Source organism: Dendrobates tinctorius, unplaced genomic scaffold (assembly GCF_039654945.1).
Source record: "Dendrobates tinctorius isolate UK_male_01 unplaced genomic scaffold, ASM3965494v1 ptg000022l, whole genome shotgun sequence".
Classification (NCBI taxonomy): domain Eukaryota; kingdom Metazoa; phylum Chordata; class Amphibia; order Anura; family Dendrobatidae; genus Dendrobates; species Dendrobates tinctorius.
Window position 1 is genome coordinate 20,746,624 of NW_027361690.1, and position 25,122 is coordinate 20,771,745.

At 46.3% G+C, this 25,122-nt stretch overlaps 1 protein-coding gene across 2 annotated transcripts in view; it reads left to right on the forward strand.

Annotated features, from left to right (window-relative positions):
- The window catches only part of GALK2 (galactokinase 2), a 400,864-nt gene that overhangs the window by 108,613 nt on the left and 267,129 nt on the right, over nt 1–25,122 (forward strand). The window lies entirely within an intron of this gene.

Here is a 25,122-nt window from a genome sequence, read left to right on the forward strand (position 1 = left end):
AGAATGAGCAAGAATTTCAGTCTCTCGATGTACAAAACTGATAGAGACATACCCCAAGTGACTTGCAGCTGTAATCGCAGCAAAAGGTGGCGCAACAAAGTATTAAGTTAAAGGGGCCGAATAATATTGCACATCCCACTTTTCAGTTTTTGAATTTCCACAAAAATTTAAAATAACCAATACATTTCGTTCAGCTTCACAATTGTGTTCCACTTGTTGATTCTTCACCAAAAATTTACATTTGGTATCTTTATGTTTGAAGCTTGATATGTGGGAAAAGGTTAAAAAGTTCCAGGGGGCCGAATACTTTCGCAAGGCACTGTATATGGAGGAGACAGGTAATAGATGGCCTTGTAGGTCGAATGAGTAATTTGAACTGGATACACTGAGGGAAAGGGAACCAGTGAAGAGATTTGCAGAGGGGAGAAGCGGAGGAGTAGCGAGGAGAGAGATGAATTAGTCGGGCAGCAGAGTTAAGGATGGACTGAAGAGGTGCGAGGGTGTTAGCAGGGAGGCCACAGGAAAGGATGTTGCAGTAGTCGAGGCGGGAGATGATGAGGGCATGCGCATGAATTTATTAGATTGAGGGTTGAGGAAAGGACGGATTCTGGAAATATTTTTAAGCTTTAGGCGAAAGGAGGTGGAAAGAGCTTGGATGTTTGGTTCGAAGGACAGTCAAAGTCAAGGATTACTTTGAGGCAATGGACTTGCGGTACGGGGGGAAAGTATGATGTCGTTAATTGGGACAGATAGGTCAGGTAAGGAAGATCTGTGAGATGGAGGAAAGATGATGAGTTCAGACTTGTCCACATTGAGTTTGAGGGAGCGAAAGGAGAAGGAGGATATGGCTGATAGACACTCCGGGATTCTGGACAGCAGAGAGGTGACGTCTGGGCCAGAGAGGGTAGATCTGAGTGTCGTCAGCATATAGGTGGTACTGGAATTCATGGGACCTTATGAGGTGTCCCAGGCCAAGTGTACAGATTGAGAAGAGTAGGGGTCCTAGAACAGAGCCTTGGGAGACTCCAGCAGAGAGAGGGTGGGAGTGGGAGATGCTGAATGTGCGGTTGGAAAGATCCAGGATAGGGCGAGGTCTTTGATGCCAAAGGAGGAGAGGATCTGTAGTAGGAGGCAGTGGTCAACTGTGTCGAAAGCAGAGGACAGGTCTAGAAGGAGTATAGAGTATTGTCTGTTAGCTTTGGCTGTAAGTAGGTCACTAGTAATTTTGGTCAGGGCTGTCTCAGAGGAGTGATGGGGGCAGAAACCAGATTGTAGATTGTCAAAGAGCAAGTTAGATGAGAGATGGGAGGACAGTTCAGCGATAGCTGTACATCGCGGTTGGGTCGAGGGTTGGCTTTTTAAGGTTAGGCGTGATTGTGGCATGTTTGAAAGCAGAAGGGAAAGTACCAGAAGTTAGTGATAGGCTGAAGAGTTGGGTTAGGGATGGGATAAGGTGGTGAGGTTGGGGAGGAGATGGGATGGGGTCGAGTGCACAGGTGGTGAGGTGCGATTTGGAGAGTAGACAATTAAGCTCCCCTTCAGTGATGTTGGAGAGTGAGGTTATGGGGTTTGGGCATTGGTCTGGTATACAAAGGGGTTGTGGTGGTTGAACAATGAAGACTTGCCTTGTTTGCTTGATCTTATTTTCAAAATGTTTGGCAAAGTCCTCAGCAGAGAAGAGGGAGGGTGGAGAGGGCAGTGGTGGGCGGAGGAGGGAGTTAAAAGTTTTGAATAACTGGGTTTGTAGGATAGGGAAGATACGATGGTTGTGAAGTAGGCCTGTTTAGCAGAGGTGAAGGCAGATTTGAATGCGAGTGTTGCCTGTTTGAATCCAGCGAAGTCGTCTTGCGAATTTATTTTCTTCCAACGCCGCTCTGCAGCCCTGGACACTTGCCGGAGCTTTTTAGTGGTATTATTGTGCCATGGTTGTCTGTTGATAGGTCGCACTCTGCCATGAACGAAAAGGGAGACTGCGTTAATAGCTGATGTGAGAGTGGCATTGTAGAAAGCAGTGGAACTGCTTGTGTCCTGGAGTGAGGATATGGATGCCACTGGTAGAATAGAGTCATAGAGCGTGTGGGTGTCTAGGCGTGCGAGGTTTCAGCGGGGGTGCGCATGTTACTGAACAGGGGTGACAGGTGAGGAGGACAGGGATGAGAAAGTGAGTAGATAGTGGTCGGATAGAGGGAGAGGGGAGGTGGTGAAGGTAGATAGAGAGCAGAGACGGGTGAAGACCAGGTCTAATGTATGTCCGTCTGTGTGGGTGGGTGAGGAGGACCACTGAGCAAGTCCAAAAGATGAAGTAAGGAACAGGAGTTTGGAGGCTGCTGACTCAAGGGTATCCGTGGGGATGTTGAAGTCACCCATGATGATAGTGGGGATGTCAGTTGAAAGTAAGTGAAGAAGCCAGGTAGAGAATTGGTCAATAAAGGCAGTGGTCGGGCCCCGAGGTCGGTATATGAGGGCCACTTGGAGGTTGGAGGGAGAGTAGATGCAGGCAGAGTGGACTTCAAAAGAGGGGAGGATTAAGGAGGGAAGAGGTGGGTTTGGGTTAAAGGTGCAGTTAGAAGAAAGGAGTAGACCCACTCCTCTTCCGTGTCTGTTGCCAGGGCGAGAAGTGTGGATGAAATGGAGGCTGCCGTAACACAGCGCAGCAGGGGAGGCGGTGTCAGCCATGTTTCTGTGAGGCTGAGGAAGGCAAGATTGCAAGAGAGAAAGAAGTCATGAATCACATGAAGCTTAATCCAGATGGAGCGGGCATTCCAGAGTGCTCCAGAGAGAGGGAGCAGGGGGATAGGCGTCAAGGGCACGGATTTTACATTGGAAAGATTGTGGTAGTTCATATTAGATAGGGAGTGGTACGAGGGGGTAGTAATTGGAGGTATGAGCTGTTGGGGACCATGATTAGGAGATATTTCACCAGCAGTTAGGAGAAGCAGAGAAAGGGAGAGCTTGTGGGAGGAGAGTGGTCAACTTGTTTAATGTTTTAGTAGGAAAGATCTGAGGTTGAGGAGCAGGTCAGGTGAGGAGGTAAGAGGGAAGAGGAGATGATTATTTGGTTAGAGGGTGCTGGGGTTTGGGGATAGCAAAGGAGAGTTAGGATTAATGGAGTAAACACTGTGAGGGCATATGTAAACATGGTGAAGGAGTAAGATGGGTTTTATAGAAAAGTTAGGTCCAAGTAATAAGAAGTGCTTACTCGACAGACATACCCAAAAGAGACAGATGCATAGTGTGGGGTCCTCACTCCTGCCATGACTACCTGCTGTTGAAATAACTGCAGCTTCTCAATACTTTAGCTGCAGTAATACTTATGCTGCAGGAACACTTGTGCCAGACCCCACACGCGTGCCCCCCTTAGGTTGCTATTAAATTTATAGAACTGTGTAGAGGAACAGGTGAGATGGATCGTGGGAACTGATTTGAGGTAAATTACCAATTGCCTAGCTCATCAGGGGAGGTTAAACGATCAAAGGCACTGGGCCTAGCTACATCCATGTGCTGTAACACCTTGCACCAGATAACATCTCTAGTGGTCCCAGCATGGATATACAGCAGTAAGTATTGCGTACAATGCAACAAATGAATTTAGGATGCAGCAGGCACTGTTATATACCATTAACGGAATGTTGTAGGTTGACAAGGAGCATATGAGTTTGTTAAGCTAGTCCTACCCATATGCCTCATATTTTTGGTCTTGATGCTGAGAAATGTTATATTCATTCTTTATGCTAATTTCTTCTAGGCCCCGGGGCGTGCGGTGCTGTAAGAAATCCCTGCCTTCTGTCCTCATTATAATACTACCACCCCTCCCATCAGCGTCCGTTATGGTCCCGGAATCCTGCGCCTGCGCCCTGCACTCCCTCAGAAATATATACCCCCTCCTCCCTTCTGTGGGCACTGCATTCAGGGATCTTCTGCCCAGGCAGCTTCCGCTCCAGTGACCTCTGGTATGCGCACCGATAAGGTGCTCTCCCCACTTCCTCCCTGCATAGTCATCACCATGTACACATGGTTCCTAGCGATGATTGTGCAGGGAGGAAGTGGGGAGAGCACCTTATTGCACACACACCAGAGGTCACAGTGACTCGCCGGCGCCTGTGCAGAAGATCCCTGAATAGGAAGGTACATTTTTGTGTAGGATTATGATTTTCTGTTCAGGAAAGTGTACAAAAGCCAAACAGTTGCTTATTTCAGGGCTTTCTATTTAGACGCCTTTGTTTTCCACATTTATTCTTGTAATATACATTTCCATTTTATATAATCCATATCATCCAAACAAAAGACATTATATGATATATTAATTTATCATGACTATTTGTAAGTGGCCTTAGATATATGACCTATAAGAGACTAGGAGTCGAAGTCCAAATAGGTTATAAAATATGACAATAAGTTTATTACAAAAAAATTACAAAAACTGGCAAAAAAAAACCTTGTTCATATATAAGGTAAAGTCTGGGGGATATAATTATGATTGTTTAGTTTACCTTATAGTGGTTAAAGCCTTAGACCCTTGCCTGTCTTTGACCTTTTTTCACTCTGACTTTTATGTCTCTTCAGTGTACACACCATATGTCATGTTGAATGTGCATTTATTGGTCCATTTTTTGCCTGTACCCGTTAAAACAATGTGGATCTGTAGCATGCTGATACTTTGTGCCATCACTATTGACTGTTTTATCATATATTTTGTTGCCAGTGTTTATGTAATTTGTTTGTAATAAACTATTGTTGTATTTTAAAACCTCTTTGGACTTTGACTCCTAGTCTCTTAGGCCTCTTTCACTCATCCGTCTTTCACCATCAGTCAAAATCCGCCGTTTTGCAAAAAAAACGGATCTGCCATTTTTGTTGGTGGATCCGTTTTTTTCACCATTGACTTGCATTAACGGCGGATCTTGACGGATGGTCATCCGTTGGATCCATTTTTGTACGGATCCGCCAAAATTTTAGCGTCCGCTGACATGGCAAGACGTACACTGCAACGTTTTTTTGGTTGCCGGATCCGCATTTGTACACTGTGCATGCCCAGAATTGGCTTTGCCGGAAAGTTAACCCTAAATGCCAATCCTGGCGGGTGAAAAAATATTCTCTCTCTCTCTCCTCACCCCGCGATCTCGTCTCGACCCCAGTCTCTTCTCGCGGCTCGTCCCGCGATCTCGTCCCGACCCCTGTCTCTTCTCGTGGCTCGTCCCGCGATCTCGTCCTGACCCCGGTCTCTTCTCGCGGCTCGTCTCGCGATCTCTTCCCGACCCCGGTCTCTTCTCGCAGCTCGTCCCGGTCCCGCGATCTCTTCCCTGTCCCGCGGCCCCGCCCTCTTCTCGCGGCCCCACTACCACGGCGGTACTTTTTGGTTTCCTGCGGTTCCTTTAACATTCCTACATCGGCGGACCCCGTCAATGCAACGGTCCGGTGGCACCCGTTGGTGTCTCGACGGACACGGATCCGTTCTCCGCCTTTTTGACGGATGGCAACTGATGGGAATAACATAAGTATGAAACATGCCTTATGGGTTATACATTTCCATTTTAGGTAGTAAAATAAAAAAGTATCAAGAGAGACGTATGGCAAAAAAAGTCAGTGTAAATTTGCTCAATTCCAATTTTTATTCACCTTTTGTTACACAATAAAAGTCCAAGCAGGTTTTACTGTACAGTCAGTCATGCAGAAAAGTTGCATGCATAAAAAATTAACCCTTTCATGCCATCTCCAGTGTGTTGACAGGAACCGGGGAGTGTATTCAGTGGGCTGTGCAACACAACCAAGCCCCTGCTACAACAGACCGCATCAGAGAACTGACATCATGCCATTTTTAACCTATGAAATACCATGAATTAAAGATGTATGTTCAAATCTGTGTTTTCTCCATTCAGAGCCTTTTTTACTTAGTTACCGTTTAATTTGACTACAAAAAAAAAATTCTAGACTTATCTATGGCTTCTATTTCCGAGTTTTAGAAAGTATTGCAGAGCATATTGTATGAATAATTATAACTTGTGGTTGAATCTGTCTTTAGTTGACAAAAGTAGACTGCATAATATGGAGTCCGACAGATTGCACAAATCAGTTCCTGGAAAATACATAAAACATTGTGAAAATTCTCCTCTTAGTAATCCAGAAGATGTAGATAAGCCAGAATCCAACTGATGATTAATAAAGTCAGAAGTTACTTCTGAACTTACTGTTAGTACTAGTATGTGTTCCAGACACAGACCAAAGCACTTATATTAAAGGCAGTCTGTCAGCACAGAATCACTGTTCAAATCTAGCACAGGCACTTGGCATACCCTTACTATGCCCAAAAAGTTGAGTGTCTATCCAAAAGGAAGTGGCCCTAAAGAGGGAAAACAAGAACGTGGGAAGGGGCACCCAACTGTTTGGACACACTTTGAGTGCACCAAGTGCCTGTGTTATGTCTGAATAGTCATTTTTTGCTGATAGTCTTTTTAAAGAAAATCCATCAGCAGGTTTTTGCTACCTCATCTGAGAGAAGCATAATGTAGGAAGAGAGAAGCTGAATCCGATGATGTATCACTTAGTTTATTCCGTGCATCAGTTGTGATACAATCATAGTTCTTAGTTGTAGGATGAAGCCGAGCTGAGAAAGCTAACCCCACACATACCAGGCTTTGTATTTACATTGTCTATAGACAGTGAGCAGCTTATCGCAAGAGGATGGCGTCAGCAGTAGCGAAACACGCATTGGATTGATGAGAGGAGGTTGTGAAGTGCCCTCTATGGTCAGTACCATATACACTCACTGGCCACTTTATTAGGTACACCATGCTAGTAAGGGGTTGGACCCCCTTTTGCCTTCAGAACTGCCTCAATTCTTCGTGGCAGAGATTCAACAAGGTGCTGGAAGCATTCCTCAGAGATTTTGGACCATATTGACATGATGGCATCACACAGTTGGCGCAGATTTGTCGGCTGCACATCCCTGATGCGAATCTCCCGTTCCACCACATCCCAAAGATGCTCTATTGGATTGAGATCTGGTGACTGAGGAGGCCATTTGAGTACAGTGAACTCATTGTCATGTTCAAGAAACCAATCTGAGATGATTCGAGCTTTATGACATGGCGCATTATCCTGCTGAAAGTAGCCATCAGATGTTGGGTACATTGTGGTCATAAAGGGATGGACATGGTCAGCAACAATACTCAGGTAGGCTGTGGCGTTGCAACGATGCTCAAATGGTACCAAGGGGCCCAAAGAGTGCCCAGAAAAAATTCCCCACACCATGACACCACCACCACCAGCCTGAACCGTTGATACAAGGCAGGATGGATCCATGCTTTCATGTTGTTTACGCCAAATTCTGACCCTACCATCCGAATGTCGCAGCAGAAATCGAGACTCATCAGACCAGGCAACGTTTTTCCAATCTTCTACTGTCCAATTTCGATGAGCTTGTGCAAATTGTAGCCTCAGTTTCCTGTTCTTAGCTGAGAGGAGTGGTACCCAGTGTGGTCTTCTGCTGCTGTAGCCCATCTGCCTCAAAGTTCGACGCACTGTGCGTTCAGAGATGCTCTTCTGCCTACCTTGGTTGTAACGGGTGGCAATTTGAGTCACTGTTGCCTTTCTATCAGCTCGAACCAGTCTGCCCATTCTCCTCTGACCTCTGGCATCAACATGGCATTTCCGGCCACAGAACTGCCGCTCACTGGATTTTTTTCTTTTTCGGACCATTCTCTGTAAACCCTAGAGATGGTTGTGCGTGAAAATCCCAGTAGATCAGCAGTTTCTGAAATTCTCAGACCAGCCCTTCTGGCACCAACAATCATGCCACGTTCAAAGGCACTCAAATCACCTTTCTTCCCCATACTGATGCTCGGTTTGAACTGCAGGAGATTGTCTTGACCATGTCTACATGCCTAAATGCACTGAGTTGCCGCCATGTGATTGGCTGATTAGAAATTAAGTCTTAACACACAGTTGGACAGGTGTACCTAATAAAGTGGCCAGTGAGTGTATATCCGTATACTTACCTTTACATTTTAAATTTTTGGCTCTGATTTTTTTTGCCTTTGTGCAATATACTCATGGAGATGATCTCGATATACCTTTGTGGTTGTCACTAGATTTGTAATATATACTTAACTTTAGACTTTCAATTTGTGAGTCATGCCATTTGGCTTTGTGCAATATACTCATGATATATATTCTTGGTTGTCACTAGACATTTATTTATTTATCTATATTTTCCTTGTATGAAATAAATACACTTTTTTATTTATTATTGGTGATGAGCGAACATGCTTCGATAAGGTGTTATCTGGGCATGCTCGCATGCTAACCGAGTTTCTTTGGTGTGCTCGAAAAATATGTTTCCATTATGTCCCTTTGGACAGCACCATGGAGGTAGTCATCCCTTGACCTATAGCGAGACAGGATCACAGAGAGGTTAAAAGGTCCCTCCCACCTCCACCCTCCAGTGTTTTTCCTGTCCCAAAGGGGATGGTTGTATATGAGGTTGCCCCATGAGTGAAGATAGAAGGTGAATGTTTGACAGGGCCCAGGGGGATTGGGCGGCTGGTCCAAACCTTCCCCCTGTCAAGTAGCCCGGGGCTGAAACCCTCCTTGGTGGGGGTCCCTCAGCCACAGAGACAAGGGTGCGGACAAGGCTCTTGGGTAGAGCCACTTCCTCCCGCAGTGGAGGCTCTCGGCTCCGACGCCGGTCTGAAAGCCACCACTACTTCCGGAGATCGGGTGGCGGAGAAGGCCGTCGCTCCTCCAGTGATGCCAGAGCAGGTCGGCATGCGTTCCACGGTAGAACGCAGAAGTGCAGAACGAGACAGGCAACAGGCTGGTTTCCTGGATCTCGTGGGGCACAGGAGAGGAAATCATTGGCAGTAATGCAGCATTCCTGACGGGACGCCGCTTCCCTCCATGGTGGGCTCTCGGCGTTGCCAGCTCCCCCTGTTTTTCTAGCAGGTATGGAGCCAGCACAGGTAAGTGCACGGTGGAATGCTGTGTTGAGGGCCTAGGCCTCTGGGCTGATGCTAGTCTCATGTCTTTGTGCCAAAGCTGCTCATGTGCTGAGGTATGTTTTCACATATATGCAGCTAAGCCTTGGACCTCTAGGCTATAATAAGGCCATATGTCCAGGTTACATCTCATGGTTCGACTTAACTGCTCCATCCATAGGAGGACACATGGGGTTAATGCAGCAGTGTCTCCATGAAGAGGGCTCTCCAGCTGCAGCTCAGTAATTAGCTCCTTCGGGTGGGGTCAGTCTGACAAGTGAGATGTTCCATTCAGAGTGGAGGTTTATCCAGAACCCTGACAGATTGCTCTCCTGGATGCAACTGTGGGCCTGGTCTCTTGTTTGGCACCTTCAAGCAGGGCCATAGTCTGTCTGTGCCTCTACACATCATATTGCATCATAGTGCCTCTACGGATTGTATTGAGTGACTCTGTGCTTCATATTGCATTATAGTGCCTCTATGCATTACATTAAGTGTCTCTGTGCATCATATTGCTTCTATGCATTATATTGAGTGCCTCTATGCTTCATATTGCATTATAGTGATTCTATGCTTTATGTTGAGTGCCTCTGTACATCATATTGCAACAGAGTGCCTCTATGCATTACATTGAGTGTCTCTGTGCATCATATTGCGTCTATGCTTTATATTGAGTGCCCCTATGCTTTATATTGCATTACAGTGCTTCTATGCTTTATGTTGAGTGCCTCTGTGCATCATATTGCATCATAGTGCCTCTATACATTACATTGAGTGTCTCTGTGCATCATATTGCTTCTATGCATTATATTGAGTGCCTCTATGCTTCATATTACATTATAGTGCTTCTTTGCTTTATGTTGAGTGCCTCCATGGATCATATTGCTTCATGGTGCCTCTGCATCATATTGCATCATATTGCTTCTATGCATTATATTGAGTGCCTCTATGCTTCATATTGCATTATAGTGCTTCTATGCTTTATGTTGAGTGCCTCTATGGATCATATTGCTTCATGGTGCCTCTGCATCATATTGCTTCTATGCATTATATTGAGTGCCTCTATGCTTCATATTGCATTATAGTGCTTCTATGCTTTATGTTGACTGCATCTTTGGGTCATATTGCTTCATAGTGCCTCTGCATTATATTGCATCATGGTCCATCATATTGCATCCATAGTGCCTTGATGCATCATATGGCATCATAGTGCCTCTGTACATCATATTGCATCATAGTGCCTCCATGCTTTATATTGAGTGCATCACATTGCATCATATTGCATCATAGTGCCTTTGTGCATCATATTGCATCATAGTGCCTTTGGGCATCATATTTCATCATAGAGCCTCTATGCATCATATTGCATCATAGTACTTCATAGTGCCTTTGTGCTTCATAGTGCCTTTGTGCATCATATTGCATCATAGTGCCTCTCTGCATCATATTGCATCATAGTGCTTCACAGTGCCTCTGCATCATATCGCATCATAGTACATCATAGTGCATCATAATACCTATGTCCATCAAATTGCATCATAGTGCCTCTAGGCATTAAACTGAGTGCATCAGGTTGCACCATATGGCTTCATAGTGCCTCTATGCATCATATTGCATCATAGTGCCTTTGTGCATCATAGTGCTTTATAGTGCTTCTGCATATTGAATCATAGTGCTTCACAGTGTCACTGCATCATATCGCGTCATAGTGCATCATATTGCATCATAGTGCCTTTGTGCATCATATTGCATCATAGTGTCTCTGCATCATATTGCATCATAGTGCTTCACAGTGCCTCTGCATCATATTGCATCATAGTGTCTTTGTGCATCATATTGCATCATAGTGCTTCACAGTGCCTCCGCATCATATTGCATCATAGTGCTTCACAGTGCCTCTGCATCATATTGCATCATAGTGCTCCACAGTGTCTCTGCATCATATTGCATCATATTGCGTCATATTGCATCATAATACCTTTGTGCATCATATTGCATCAGAGTGCTTCACAGTGCCTGTGCATCATATTGCATCATAGTGCTTCACAGTGCCTCTGCATCATATTGCATCATAGTGCTTCACAGTGCCTCTGCATCATATTGCATCATAGTGCTTCACAGTGCCTTTGCATCATATTACATCATAGTGCTTCACAGTGCCTCTGCATCATATTGCATCATAGTGCTTCACAGTGCCTCTGCATCATATTGCATCATAGTACTTCACAGTGCCTCTGCATCATATTGCATCATAGTGCTTCACAGTGCCTCTGCATCATATTGCATCATAGTGCTTCACAGTGCTGCCGCATCATATTGCATCATAGTGCTTCACAGTGCCTCTGCATCATATTGCGTCATATTGCATCGTAATACCTTTGTGCATCATATTGCATCAGAGTGCTTCATAGTGCCTTTGTGCATCAGTGTTTCATAGTGCCTTTGTGCATCATAGTGCTTCATAGCAGCCTTGTGCATCATATTGCATCATAGCGCTTCACAAGTGCCTTTTTGCTTCATATGGCATCTGTGAGAATCATGTGGGAATAGTGGATGAGGGCAGGTATATCTCGCCCAGATTCCTTTCCTATGTGGCCTAGTCTGGTCAGTATCGCACCTGCTTACTAATGGATAATGGGAGGTGGATATAAAAGGATGCCAAGTGGTTGTGTGAGTGTCTCAGCCTGGGAACACAGAGAGCCTGTCTGTGTGAGAGACACACACGTGAGTGAAAGCAGTGCCCACTGCAACTGTGGTTTGGCTGGACGGGAGAAGCCCGCCAGTTGGTAGTTAGGTTGTCCATTGTTTAGTTAGTGCCGGACAGGCAAGGATTTGTTTTATGTTTTATTTCCTTTTGCATTGCTTTCACTATTAATAAACCTGACCCAGGGTCAGTTACACCCGAATCCCACCTCTGCGCCTGAGTTTCATGCGGAACGCACGTGACCTTTGACCCCAGCAAAGGCGACCCCGGAGTGTTTTATCACATTGTGGTGGAGAACGCGGGCAACACGTTGCAAGCATGAGCATGGAGGACGTGGTGAAAGCGCTGGTACAGTCCACCGTCATCCAGCAGAAGCTAATCGGGTGATGATGGCCCAGCTGAAGGAGTTGGTGGACATGACAGTTACCGATCGTTCGCTTCTCCAGCAGGTGGCGCAGCGCTTGGCAAGCTTACCTGAGCTTAACCTGGAAGCCGAGTCGAGAGTGATTCACGTGAGTCGGTACTGGCAGAAGATGACGACCGAAGATGACGTCGAGGCATACCTGACCACGTTTGAACGGCGGTGAGAGAAAAATGGCCGAAGGCACGATGGGCCAGCCTGATTGCCCCGTTTCTTTCCGGTGAGGCCCAAAAGGCTTATTATGACTTAGAGCCTGAAGCCGCGCAGGACTTTGACAAATTGAAAGCCGAGATCTTGGCCCGGCTGGAAGTGACGACCGCTGTCCGTGCACAGAGAGTGCATCAATGGACTTATCAGCCGGATAAACCACCGCGGTCCCAGATGTTCGACCTGATCCACGTGACGAAGAAGTGGCTACAACCCGAGGTGTTGACAGCGCCAGAGATAATCCAGAGAGTCGTCATGGACAAGTACCTGAGAGCTCTACCGCCAGCCCTGAGGAAGTGGGTAAGCCATGGAAATCCTACGACGGCAGATCAACTGGTGGATCTGGTTGAACGTTACTCCGTGGCGGAAGGACTCCGAGACGACGCTACCCCACCTCGTTCTTCATCATCTCCACGTGGAACCGGACTGTTCCAGGGAGTAGGGGAGATGGAAAAATCCCTAAGACAGTGGGGGAGGAAAACGGGACTGCCCGCACTGCCAGGCCGAGAGTAACGAACTATGGTCTAAGCAAGGGGCCCGTTAGGTGTTTCCGCTGCCAAGAGATGGGACATATTGCTGCGAACTGTCCGTTCACTTCTGAACCCATGCAGTGCGACGTCACAGACTCTAAAAACCGCATGTCTATGGTTGCACGGGTAGTGAGTGTGAATGCCGGTCAAAAGGATGTGGAAAAACACTTGTGTGATTTAACTGTTGATGGCAAAAATGTGGTGGCATTGTTAGACTCGGGAAGTGTGGTGACTCTGGTGAAGGCCAGTCTGGTGTCAGCCCCGACTGGACCAGCAGACAAATTTTCTGTAACGTGTGTGCATGGAGACACCTGTTCGTACCTCACCACGGTCATATGTATTACTACTTCCTATGGGTCTGTGCAACATAAAGTGGGACTCGTCCCGGCGTTATTGCATGATGTTATCCTGGGCCGGGATTTTCCCCACTTCTGGCAATTGTGGGAGAATCAGTTGATGCCCTCGGGTAATAGGGTACATGATTCTTCTCCCAGGGAGCATGTGGGTCCTGAACCCCTGGAAGAGGTCTCCTCGGAAGACTCGGGGGAAGAGTCTGCGGGAAATGACCTGCAGTTCCCGTTTTCAGTCATGGCGGGTGATACAGAGGAGACCGGGGAAGAGGAGGAGGCCGACAGCCGTCCACCTCCCCGTTTGCCGGATTTAGAAGTTCAGAAAGATGACTTCCAAAGCGAGCAAATAAAGGATCCTACCCTTTCTCAGGCTAGGACAAATGTAAAAGTGATAAATGGGGTACCCGTAGAACCTGGCTCTAGGTTGGCATATCCTTACATGGTTCTGGAGAATGATTTACTCTATCAGATAGAGAAAAAGGGGGAAGATACGGTGCAACTATTAGTCGTGCCAAAACCCTACCGGCGGCAGGTGCTGGACCTGGCCCACGGACATGTGATGGGAGGTCACCTGGGAGTCCAGAAAACCACCGAAAGGATATTACACTGTTTTGTTTGGCCAGGCATGCATCATGATGTTCGTGTATATTGCGAGTCTTGTCCTGACTGCCAAGCCTCTGCACCTAAGCCCCGGTTCTGTAGCCCTTTGGTACCCCTACCTATTATTGAAGTCCCGTTTGAGAGGATTGGGATGGATTTAGTTGGGCCCCTTCCACGGTCTGCACGTGGACACCAACATATCCTGGTCATCTTGGATTATGCCACTCGTTACCCGGAGGCCATCCCTTTGCGTAACACGGCCACCAAGACGATTGCCAAGGAACTGGTGCATGTGTTTAGTCGGGTCGGTATACCAAAACAGATACTCACCGACTAGGGGACCCCCTTTATGTCCAGGATAATGAAGGAGCTCTGCCGATTGTTACAAATCGAACCGTTACGCACATCCATGTATCACCCTCAAACAGACGGGTTGGTTGAACGGTTCAATAAAACTCTGAAGCAGATGCTGAGAAAGGTGATAGACAAGGATGGGAAGAACTGGGACTATTTACTTCCGTATTTGCTTTTTGCCATCAGGGAAGTACCCCAGACTTCCACGGGATTCTCGCCTTTCGAGTTATTGTACGCCCGACGTCCTCGCGGACTGTTAGACGTTGCAAAAGAAACCTGGGAGGGTCAGGTCACTCCATTTAAAACAGTGATAGATCACGTCACACAAATGCAGGACCGTATTGCGGCTGTTATGCCTATCGTCAAAGAACACATGATACAGGCTGAAGGAGCCCAAAAAAGAATCTATGATAGGGGCGCCAAGATCCGTACGTTTGCACCCGGAGATAGGGTGTTGATCCTGGTCCCCACGGTGGACAGTAAGTTCCTGGCAAAGTGGCAGGGCCCCTTTGAGATCAAGGAAAGAGTTGGTGAAGTAAATTACAAAGTATACCAGGCAGGTAAACGGAAACCTGAACAGATTTATCATGTAAATCTGATAAAGCCCTGGAAGGATCGGTCTGCCTTGTCAGCGGAGCTGGCCCGTCCCGTCTGCTCACATACCGTACCGGAGGTACGGGTTGCCGAGACACTCTCGGAGCGGCAAAAGACTGAGGTTAGGCAGTTTTTACTTCACAACCAAAAGTTTTTCTCAGAAAAACCCGGGCAGACTACGCTAATGAAACATGACATCGTAACGGAACCTGGTGTCACAGTTCACGTAAAGCCCTACCGAATCCCGGAAGCGCGCCGTGAAGCCGTTTCCCGAGAAGTGAAGGCAATGTTAGAGTTAGGAGTCATTGAGGAATCGCACAGTGCTTGGTCCAGCCCGATTGTGCTAATTCCTAAACCGGACGGCACCATCCGGTTCTGCAATGACTTCAGGAAACTGAATGCGGTCTCAAAATTTGATGCCTACCCTATGCCCCGGGTCGACGAGTTAATAGATCGGTTAGGAAAAGCCCGGTATATTACGACCCTAGACCTAACAAAGGGGTATTGGCAGATCCCTCTGGCGGAGGCTGCCAGAGAAAAGACGGCATTTGCTACCCCAGAGGGTCTATTTCAGTATGTGTATATGCCGTTTGGACTGCACGGGGCACCGGCGACCTTCCAGAGACTGATGGATCGAGTCCTGAGGCCGCATAGGCGGTACGCTTCGGCCTATTTGGATGACATTGTCATTTACAGCTTGGACTGGGAGACTCATCTCCAGAAAGTACAAGCTGTGATTGACGACCTGTGGGAGGCAGGTCTAACCGCGAACCCCAAGAAATGTCACATCGGGCTAGAAGAAGCCCGGTATTTGGGGTATGTAATTGGGAGGGGTGTTGTTAAACCCCAGGTTGATAAGATTCAGGCGGTTCAGGACTGGCCACAACCTGTCAACAAGAAGCAGGTGCAAGCCTTCCTGGGGATCGCCGGCTATTATCGCCGGTTCATACCCAATTTTGCAGCCATCGCTAACCCCCTGACGGATCTTACAAAAGGGAAAGACTCCGTCATGATTAAATGGAGTTTAGCGGCTGAAGAAGCCTTCCATAGCCTAAAACGGGCACTTTGCTCTCAGCCCGTACTGGTGACTCCGGACTTCCGCAGCGAGTTTGTGGTACAAACGGATGCCTCTGATACCGGTATCGGGGCCGTACTCTCACAAGTGAGGGACGGAGTGGAACACCCAGTCCTCTATCTCAGCAGGAAGCTGAATAAACACGAGCAAAGGTATGCAGTCGTGGAAAAAGAGTGCCTCGCCATTAAGTGGGCTCTAGAGGCCCTCAAATATTACCTGGTGGGCCGAAAGTTCAGGCTGATCACTGACCATGCCCCTCTCAAGTGGATGCACTTGAACAAGGAACGGAATAGTCGGGTGACCCGGTGGTTCCTTGCCCTGCAGGCCTACACTTTTACGGTGGAGCACCGCCCAGGGGTACAGATGGGGAATGCAGATGCCCTGTCCCGAGTGCACTGTTTGGCGGGTGTCATTGCTCGACCGGAGTGGTCTGAGCAGAGGGGGGGGGATATGTGAGAATCATGTGGGAATAGTGGATGAGGGCAGGTATATCTCGCCCAGATTCCTTTCCTATGTGGCCTAGTCTGGTCAGTATCGCACCTGCTTACTAATGGATAATGGGAGGTGGATATAAAAGGATGCCAGGTGGTTGTGTGAGTGTCTCAGCCTGGGAACACAGAGAGCCTGTCTGTGTGAGAGACACACACGTGAGTGAAAGCAGTGCCCACTGCAACTGTGGTTTGGCTGGACGGGAGAAGCCCGCCAGTTGGTAGTTAGGTTGTCCATTGTTTAGTTAGTGCCCGACAGGCAAGGATTTGTTTTATGTTTTATTTCCTTTTGCATTGCTTTCACTATTAATAAACCTGACCCAGGGTCAGTTACACCCGAATCCCACCTCTGCGCCTGAGTTTCATGCGGAACGCACGTGACCTTTGACCCCAGCAAAGGCGACCCCGGAGTGTTTTATCACACATCATAGTGCTTCATGGCGTCTCTATACATCATATTGCATCATAATGCTTTAGTGCATCATATGGCATCATAGTGCTTTGGTGCCCCTGTGCCTCATGGTGTATAACTAGTGTTTCATAGTGCTTCATAGTACATCATGGTGCCTCAGCGCTTCATAGTACTTCGGGCGTTATGGCTTTGTGCCTCTGGCTGTGGGCCTCTGGCTTAGACCATCTGACTTGTGCCTTGTTGCGTGGCCGCACCCTGTATTGTTGGCCTACCACTTCACATTTTGTCTCGGGCCCAGTGTCCTTCAGTTTTGGACCCAGATCCAACTTCTGTTGCTTCATTCTTGGCATCTGAGCTTAAAAAAAAAACCCACCTATGCTTGAATTGACCTAGTAAAATAGGCTATGTGTGTATATATAGATATATAGATAGATAAGTTGACTTATATATAATGTCCGGACTAATGACTCGTATAGAGGCAGTTCTAAATAATCTCTCGTATCAGAGGAGTTTTACCAATAACCCCCCCCACCAACACCACTTTCATCGATTCCATAGTCCAGACTCCCTGTGTCTAACATGCTGTAGGTAAAACAGGCGTGATGATCCACGTTTCCCTTTCCGTGCTTCTAATGAGAAGCCCTATGTTGGTAATGGCAGGAGATGTTACCTGCCATATAGCGTATTTCCTTAGTTTCAATAATAATCAACCCTTACTTGGGGTTTAGACATCAAAGGATTCGGAATAGACGTGATCTCCTGGATGACTAATGTATGTGCATCCCAATGCTCTGCCCATCATCCATGTAATAACTGTTATTGGTTTGATCTTCCCGCAGTCCAGGGTCTCTGTCCTGCAGGTTTCCTTGTACTATGGTAAGCTGATCTCTAGCCAGGGTTTAACCTGAGCCCAGGAGGACCACTGAACAGTCCTTTGTTAACCACATGCAGCAGATTACTGGTCTGTACAGTCCTCATCGTGTTGTGGCTATGGGTATCACCATACTTTGCTGGGCAATAAGGTTTTTATACCTATTCTGTGGCTGCGGTGTTTAAAAGTATCTATCACAACAACTATAATTCACAGCTGTTCATTATTGGTATTGTGGTACAGTGGGTGTGTTTCACTCTCCGTTTTTGCTGCATACCTTGTTTACCACATTCACACTGAAATTGGCCATTATAGACATAGATCAGACACTCACTACAGTGTTTCTTTGTGGATTTTCTTTAGACATCTATATTTCTTTGATGTTGCAGATCATTTCTATATCTAGCCTGGTTCTTGCCTGGGACTTTGGTCCTTGGGCTTCTGTACCCACCCTGGGATCTTTCCTTTTGGTATTCTCCATGGTGCTGTCCGGAGGGACGTAATGGAAAAAGGGAATTAGACCGATTGGTAATTCTGTTTCCAGTAGTCCCTCAGGACAGCACCCTTAATTCCCTCTCATATGTTTGTCTTTAGGCTTGCACGGGATCAATCTTCCAGCAGATCGTTCGTCCCTCAGGTCGCCATGGCTCGAGACTAAGATGAAGCTGTTAAATGGTCTCTCATATATGCGTTTGTAAGGGCGTGTGTAGACCATTTCCATCCATCCTCGGTGGTACTTTGAAATAACACTGGTGGGAGGGACCTTTTAACCTCTCTGTGATCCTGTCCCACTATAGGTCAAGGGATGACTACCTCCATGGTGCTGTCCTGAGGGACTACTGGAAACAGAATTACTGGTAGGTCTAATTCCCTTTTTTAATCCTCATGCCATGCAATCCATGCATGTGTTGAGGCTTTTGAACAGCCAAGAGACATGAAGGCTTGGGGACTCGAACATATTATTCGAGCACGCAGAAGACACCATTTTACCACCCGGGCATGCTCTGATAACACCTTATCTGAGCACGTTCGCCCATCACTATTTATTTTTTGTTTATGTTATCAGTTGTCTGATATTTGTTTATTGCCAGCCTTTTTAGGCTATGTGCACACGTTGCGGTTTTACCCGCGATTCCACAGCGGTTTTAACCCTGCGGAACCGCTGCGGTTTCCGCAACAAAGTACAGTACCATTAAAGTTTATGGTAAAACGAAACCACTGTGCACATGGTGCGGTAAAAACCGCACGGTTTCGAGGCGGATTACAAAACGGATCATGTCAATTGTTTCTGCGATTCTGCAGCGGTTCTGCACCCATAGACTTGTATAGAGTCTTTACAATCCGCAGCAAATCCGGCATATGTGCGGTTTTTGCTGCGGATTTGGGTGTCAAAACCGCTGCATAGGAAAGTGATGTCAGGCGGGAGGAAGTGTGGGCGGAGTGTAGTGTAGGGAAAAAGCAGGAAGTCGCCGTCATGGAAGGCTACCGTCGCATGGGGATCGATGTGGGGCGTCTGATCGATTTGGTATGTATGTATGCATGTATGTATGTATGTATGTATGTATGTATGTTTGTCTGTAGTGTGTGTCTGTCTGTGTGCGTCAGTCCCCATGCTACAGTAGACCCAAAATTGTGCTCAGTCGCCGTATGGGCCTGCTACCCCCATCCGGCTATAGGATCGGAGAGTAGTCCCTGCGGTGACCGAGCACAATTGTGCATGTAAAAAAAAAAAAAAAAAAGTACAATACATGTAACATTACACACATGTAACACATGACATACATTACATACTCACCATACAGGACATTTTGTTCCCCGAAGCCATTGTTCCTCTAAAAAAAAAATTGAAAAAAATAAACAAAATCTATACTCCCTGTCCGCAGAAATCCATAATCGATTGTCCCACAGCGATCTCAGCAGTCCTCGAACGATAGAGTAGCAGAAGCGGTGCTCCTGAAGTGTATCGCCGTGTTTCCCTGTGTTCGGCGGCTCCGGGGCCTCGCTTTACGGTCCTCTTGCTGCGTGTGAAGTTTCCCACACAGCAGTGCCGTAAAGGAGGTTACCTGAGTCACTGAACTCAGGTAATCTCTGGGCACATGCGCAGTAACACACTGCAGGAGCTGAGCTCCTGGCAGTGTGTTTCTGTTGCCATGGAGAATGGTACTGTTCTCCATGTCAGATCGTCGTGGGAAACTCGTTTTATGGACTGCAACGGAACGGTAGGTATATAATTGGTTTGTTTTTTTATTTTTTTCTCTAGGTTGATCGAGGGCGTCGCATAGGATTGCGTGCAAAAAAATTTTTTGCTCAAAAACACTTTTATTTCATTAAAAAAAATTTTTTTTAATGTGTCTGTGTTTTTTTTTTTTTTTTTTCTCAAACTTTCTTTATGGGCTTAATAATGGATCGGCGTCTTATTGACGCTTCTCCATTATTAACCGGGGTTAATGACACCTGTCAATTAAAGGTGTCATTAACCCCTTTATTACCCCACATCCCGCCCGCCGCTGAGCGGGAGTGGGAAGAGAGGGGCTAAATGCCGGAACTGGCGCATCTTATAGATGCGCCATTTCTGGGGAGGCTGCGGGCTCATATTTGTAGCTGGGTGGGGCAATATCCATGACCCCTTCCTGGGCTATGAATATGCGCCCGCAGCTGTCTGCGTAGCCTTTCTGGCCCTAAAATATGGGGGACCCCCACGTCATTGTTTTTGGGGGGGTCTCCCTTTTTTTTTTTTTTTAGAGCCAGAGAGGCTACACAGACAGCTGTGGGCTCATATTCGTAGCCTGGGAAAGGGGACATGGATATTAACCCCTTCCCAGGTTGTAAATATCAGCCCGCAGTTGTCTGCTTAGTCTTTCTGGGCCCAAAATATGGGGGACCCCCACGTCATTTTTTGGGGGGTCTCCCTTTTTTTTTTTTTTAGAGCCAGAGAGGCTACGCAGACAGCTGCGGGCTTCATAGCCTGGGAATGGGGACATGGATATTAACCCTTTCCAAGGCTGTAAATATCGTCCTGCATGGTTTTTTGTTTTTTTTCTTTTTTCGGGCCCTCCCTTTTTTTTAATTAAAATTTTTATTTTTGAGGGGGTTATTTACTTTTGGACAGTTTAGGATTTAAAATAGATCTGCGTCTTATTGACGCTTATCCATTCTTAACCGTGCCTAATGTCACCTATCAGAAAAGGTGACATTAACCCCTATTTTACCCCATATCCCGCCGCTACATGGGAGTGGGAAGAGAGTGGCTAGGCCTCTTTGGCAGAGGCGGACTCATATGTACATCCGGGGGGGGGGGATCAAGATCCACGGCCCCTTCCAAGGCTATGCAGATCATCCTGCAGCTGTCTGCGTTTCCTTTCGGCCTCTGAAATATATTGTGCATCACACGTTCTTTGGGGGGTCACCCTATATTTTATAGCCATAAAGGCTACACAGACAGCTTTGGCCTGCTATTCATCACCTTCCTCTGCTCAGAATATCAGCCCACAGCTGTGTGCATAGCCTTTCTGAATATGAAATATAGGGGGACCCCAACTTCATATTTTAAGAATAAAAGAAATCTTTATGATACTCATTTGTGTTAGGATTAGGCATAGGGTTTAGATTTGGTTTGTGGTTCGATTAAAAGTGAATATGTCACCTATTTGTACACCTATCTGCTTTTGTCTCCGCCATGACCTTATTTATCGCATTGTGTAATGCATTCTGTAATTCTGTTGATGATGGGCCGACTATTTGATTAGACAGGGTGTGCGGTCTGGTGCAGTGGGTGTTGCGGTCCTGTCTGGCGCCGGGAATTGTCACAGAGATATACGAAGCAGGTCGGCTTCACTAGAAAATTTGAGGGCCCCGTACCGGACCGCGACACCCATTGAAACCAGATTGTGTTGAGTATATTATATAACTCGTTGTAATCTTTATGCAAACATCGGTGGCATATCTAGAGCATGGCAGAATGCTGTAGATAATCCTCTGATGGCGGTACAGGCAGGTGATTGTACTCAAAATCGGTGGCATATTCCCTAAATTTAAAATATCAACAATTTTGTGTTGGTTACAGCATGTTAACACATTACTGTCTATACATTTTAGGTCCGGGACTATCCAGCTATCTGGGACCAGGCAGAGGATACCTACAAGGACCGATATTATAGGGACCTGTGCTGGACCAACATTTGCCGCCAGATGTATCCCGACTGGGATCAATTCACGGATGCCGTACAGTTGCAAATTGGTAATTTTCAAACTTTTTATGATGTGTAATATTATATTTATTCGAAAATATACTAAAGTTTTTCTTTTTGTTTGTTCTGTAGAGAAAGATGTCAAGCAGCGTTGGCGGTCGGTAAGGGACCGTTTTAACAAGTTTCTGGTTAACTGCTCCAAAAGTGGATTATCGCCAAGCAAGAACCACTTTCCCTTTTTTGAAGAACTCCAGTTTGTGATATCAAGTAGGAATGCGCGGAGGTAATTTTTTGAAAAAGCCCAAACAAAACTTGTAATGTGTTTAGCCATGTGTACAGTAAAAATTGGGTGCGTTGCGTAATTAACGCTGCGTCATGTTACATCGTTCAATTGCCAGGATACAGATGTTCCAGGAAATTTAGGTGGATTTCCGTAAATGCCTTCAACGCTATGCGTCCAAAGATGTAGGGATGAGGCATACCTAACACGACATGTTGCACGTTTATTGTACACCGCAGCATGTCTAGTTAGCTTGCGTAGGCGTTCTTGCTACGCAAGCTAAGTTTCAACGTCAAATTATAGCATCATGTTATTTGTCATGTCTTTATTGAAAACAGGCTTTGTCACCATGGTGCAAGAAAAAGGGAGCAGCACTTTTCGATGAGTGGGATATTGGCTGTGTCCAAAGTGTAGCTTCTATGCCGCAAGGCTACATACCATACTAATGTTGTTTTTTTTTTTTTTTCTTCCAGCACTCAAGGGAACATTGAACCGCCTAAACAGACCGGACAAGAGTCCGAAGATGGAGCAGGATCCTCTGGAGCTGGGGACATCTGTTCACCAAGTGTCGAACCACTTTCTGCCGTTGCCACATGCTCTGCATCTGATGGAACATCTGCAACACCAGCTGCAGTAACATCTGGTTCGGCAGAACCTGATGTTCGACACCGACCTGCCTGTCCGGTGGCAGGAGAGCCGACTAAAAAAAAAAAAACAAAAAAAAAAATGAAGATCCTAGTGTCAAGGCAGCGACTGATACTCTGGAGTTAATTAAAAAATCCACTTCAGAGGACCAGTATGATTTCTTTGCACAGCAAATTGCAAGCAAAACTCGATTACTGCCACCGGACAGGCAGTCAATTTTCATGAGTGTGGTCCAGATGTCACTAACGGCTCTAGAGGAACCTGCTCCGATCTTCAACTACGAACAGATTTGGATGGGTCTTTTTGGCCTATTCAGGGCCAGACAACAAGGCCCGCAACCTCCAGCCCCTGTGCGCCAAGAGAGTCAACACCACAGCTTCACCCAGCAGTTGCAGGCAGCAGGAGACTCCACATCAGATTGCAGTACTGGGTATGGCTATTACCTCCCCAGTACTACAACTTAAATTAAAGTTATCTTTTTGTTTTATCAGTTTTTGTTCTGTTGTTCTGAAATGGACTGAATTGTGTCCACAATGTTTTTTCAAATTGAAAAAAAAGAGGTTGACATGTTTGTCAAATGTTATTTATCCATAAATAAATTTATACGTTTCCAAAATTATTTTGTTGTCCTTTTTGCTCCTTCCTATGAGCTGTCTTTTCCAGCCTCTATGCTCTACCTTACGTTATGCTTATTTGTCGTAGACTCTGCTCTGTTCTTCAGGTTACGTTCCCTAGCTCTTGTACCTTGCCTGTGTTCCTAGTGTACGAAGATGGAACACAGGCAAGTATCCACTGAGCCACCGTGCTGCCCTGTGTCCACACTTGGTCTTATGCAAATTGTCTCTTCAGAGAGGAAGAGGACTAGAACTCTAGTGCCACCTATTGGAGGTAGCAATCCTAAAAGTCAATGTTGACCCTTAAACGAGCCTAGTTACATGACTTGTCTTGTATCATGCACATACCCTTTTGTCAGACACACTTGTGTCTTCCTTGAGCCGGCCTTCTAGTTACAGCAGTCATAGTGCCTCACACCATTTTTCTTGCCCCTGAGACACTCCATGTATTGGTGGTGGTTCCTCACGGTGTCAGCTCTCCCTGGTTGAGTGTGTGCCACAACCTAGATCGTCAACAGCAAAAGAGACCGTCATATTAACCTTAAACTATGGGATGTGTCTAAGTACATGTGTGAGTACGTGTGTGTGTGAGTGCATGTGAAGTACGTGTTTCTAAGTACATGTGTGAGTACGTATGTATGTGTGTGTGAGTACGTGTGTGTGAGTGCATGTGAAGTACGTGTGTGAGTACGTGTGTATGTGTGTGTGAGTACGTGTTTCTAAGTACATGTGTGAGTACGTGTGTGTGAGTGCGTGTGAAGTACGTGTGTGAGTGCATGTGACGTATGTGTTTCTAAGTACATGTGTAGATACGTGTGTAAGTACGTGTGTGTGTACGTGTGTATGTGTGTGTGAGTACGTGTGTGTGAGTGCATGTGAAGTACGTGTTTCTAAGTACATGTGTGAGTACGTGTGTATGTGTGTGTAAGTGCATGTGAAGTATGTGTGTGTGAGTACGTGTTTCTAAGTACATGTGTGTGTGAGTGCATGTGAAGTACGTGTGTGAGTACGTGCGTGTGTGTGTGAGTATGTGTTTCTAAGTACATGTGTAAGTGAGTGTGTGTGTGTGAGTACATGTGAAGTACGTGTGTGAGTACATCTTTGAGTACGTGTAATGTGAGTATGTGTGTGTGCATGCGTATGACTATATTTAGCAAAGCAAAATTGCAAACAAAAGGGTTGGACCAGGAAATTAAATCCTTTTTTTTTTTTTTTTTTTTAACAAGTCTACTTTGTAAAACTTTATTGATATGTGATGGTGTTGAAAACGCATACAATTCCTGATTCCAAAAACGCAGGTAAAAACGCATGTTTTCCACAGCAAAACGCATCAAAAGCCGCAGCAAAACAGCATCAGCGGCTTCTGCCAGCAGCTGCAGTTTTAGTGCGGAAAAAAACCGGGGGAGAAAACGCAACGTGTGCACATAGCCTTAAGGCTATGTGCACACGGTGCGGATTTTGCTGCGGATCAGCAGCGGATTTGGCCCTGCTGATTCGCTGTGGAACTGCAGGTCAAGTACAGTACCATTATTGGCTATGTATTTCAAAATCCGCTGTGTACATGCTGCGGATTTTTCTGCGCAGAATTACTGCGGATTCAAAACTGCAGCATGTCACTTCTTTTGTGCGGATTTCCTGCAGTTTTCCACCTGTTCCATTCTAGGAATCTGCAGGGGGAAATCCCCAGGGCAAATCCACACAAAATCCGCAGGTCTTTACCGCAGGTCGGATTTTGGCAAATCTGCGCAGAAAAATCTGCAGCAACTTCAAGAACGTCTGCACATAGCCTAATACTTCTTGATCTTTTTCATTCTTTTA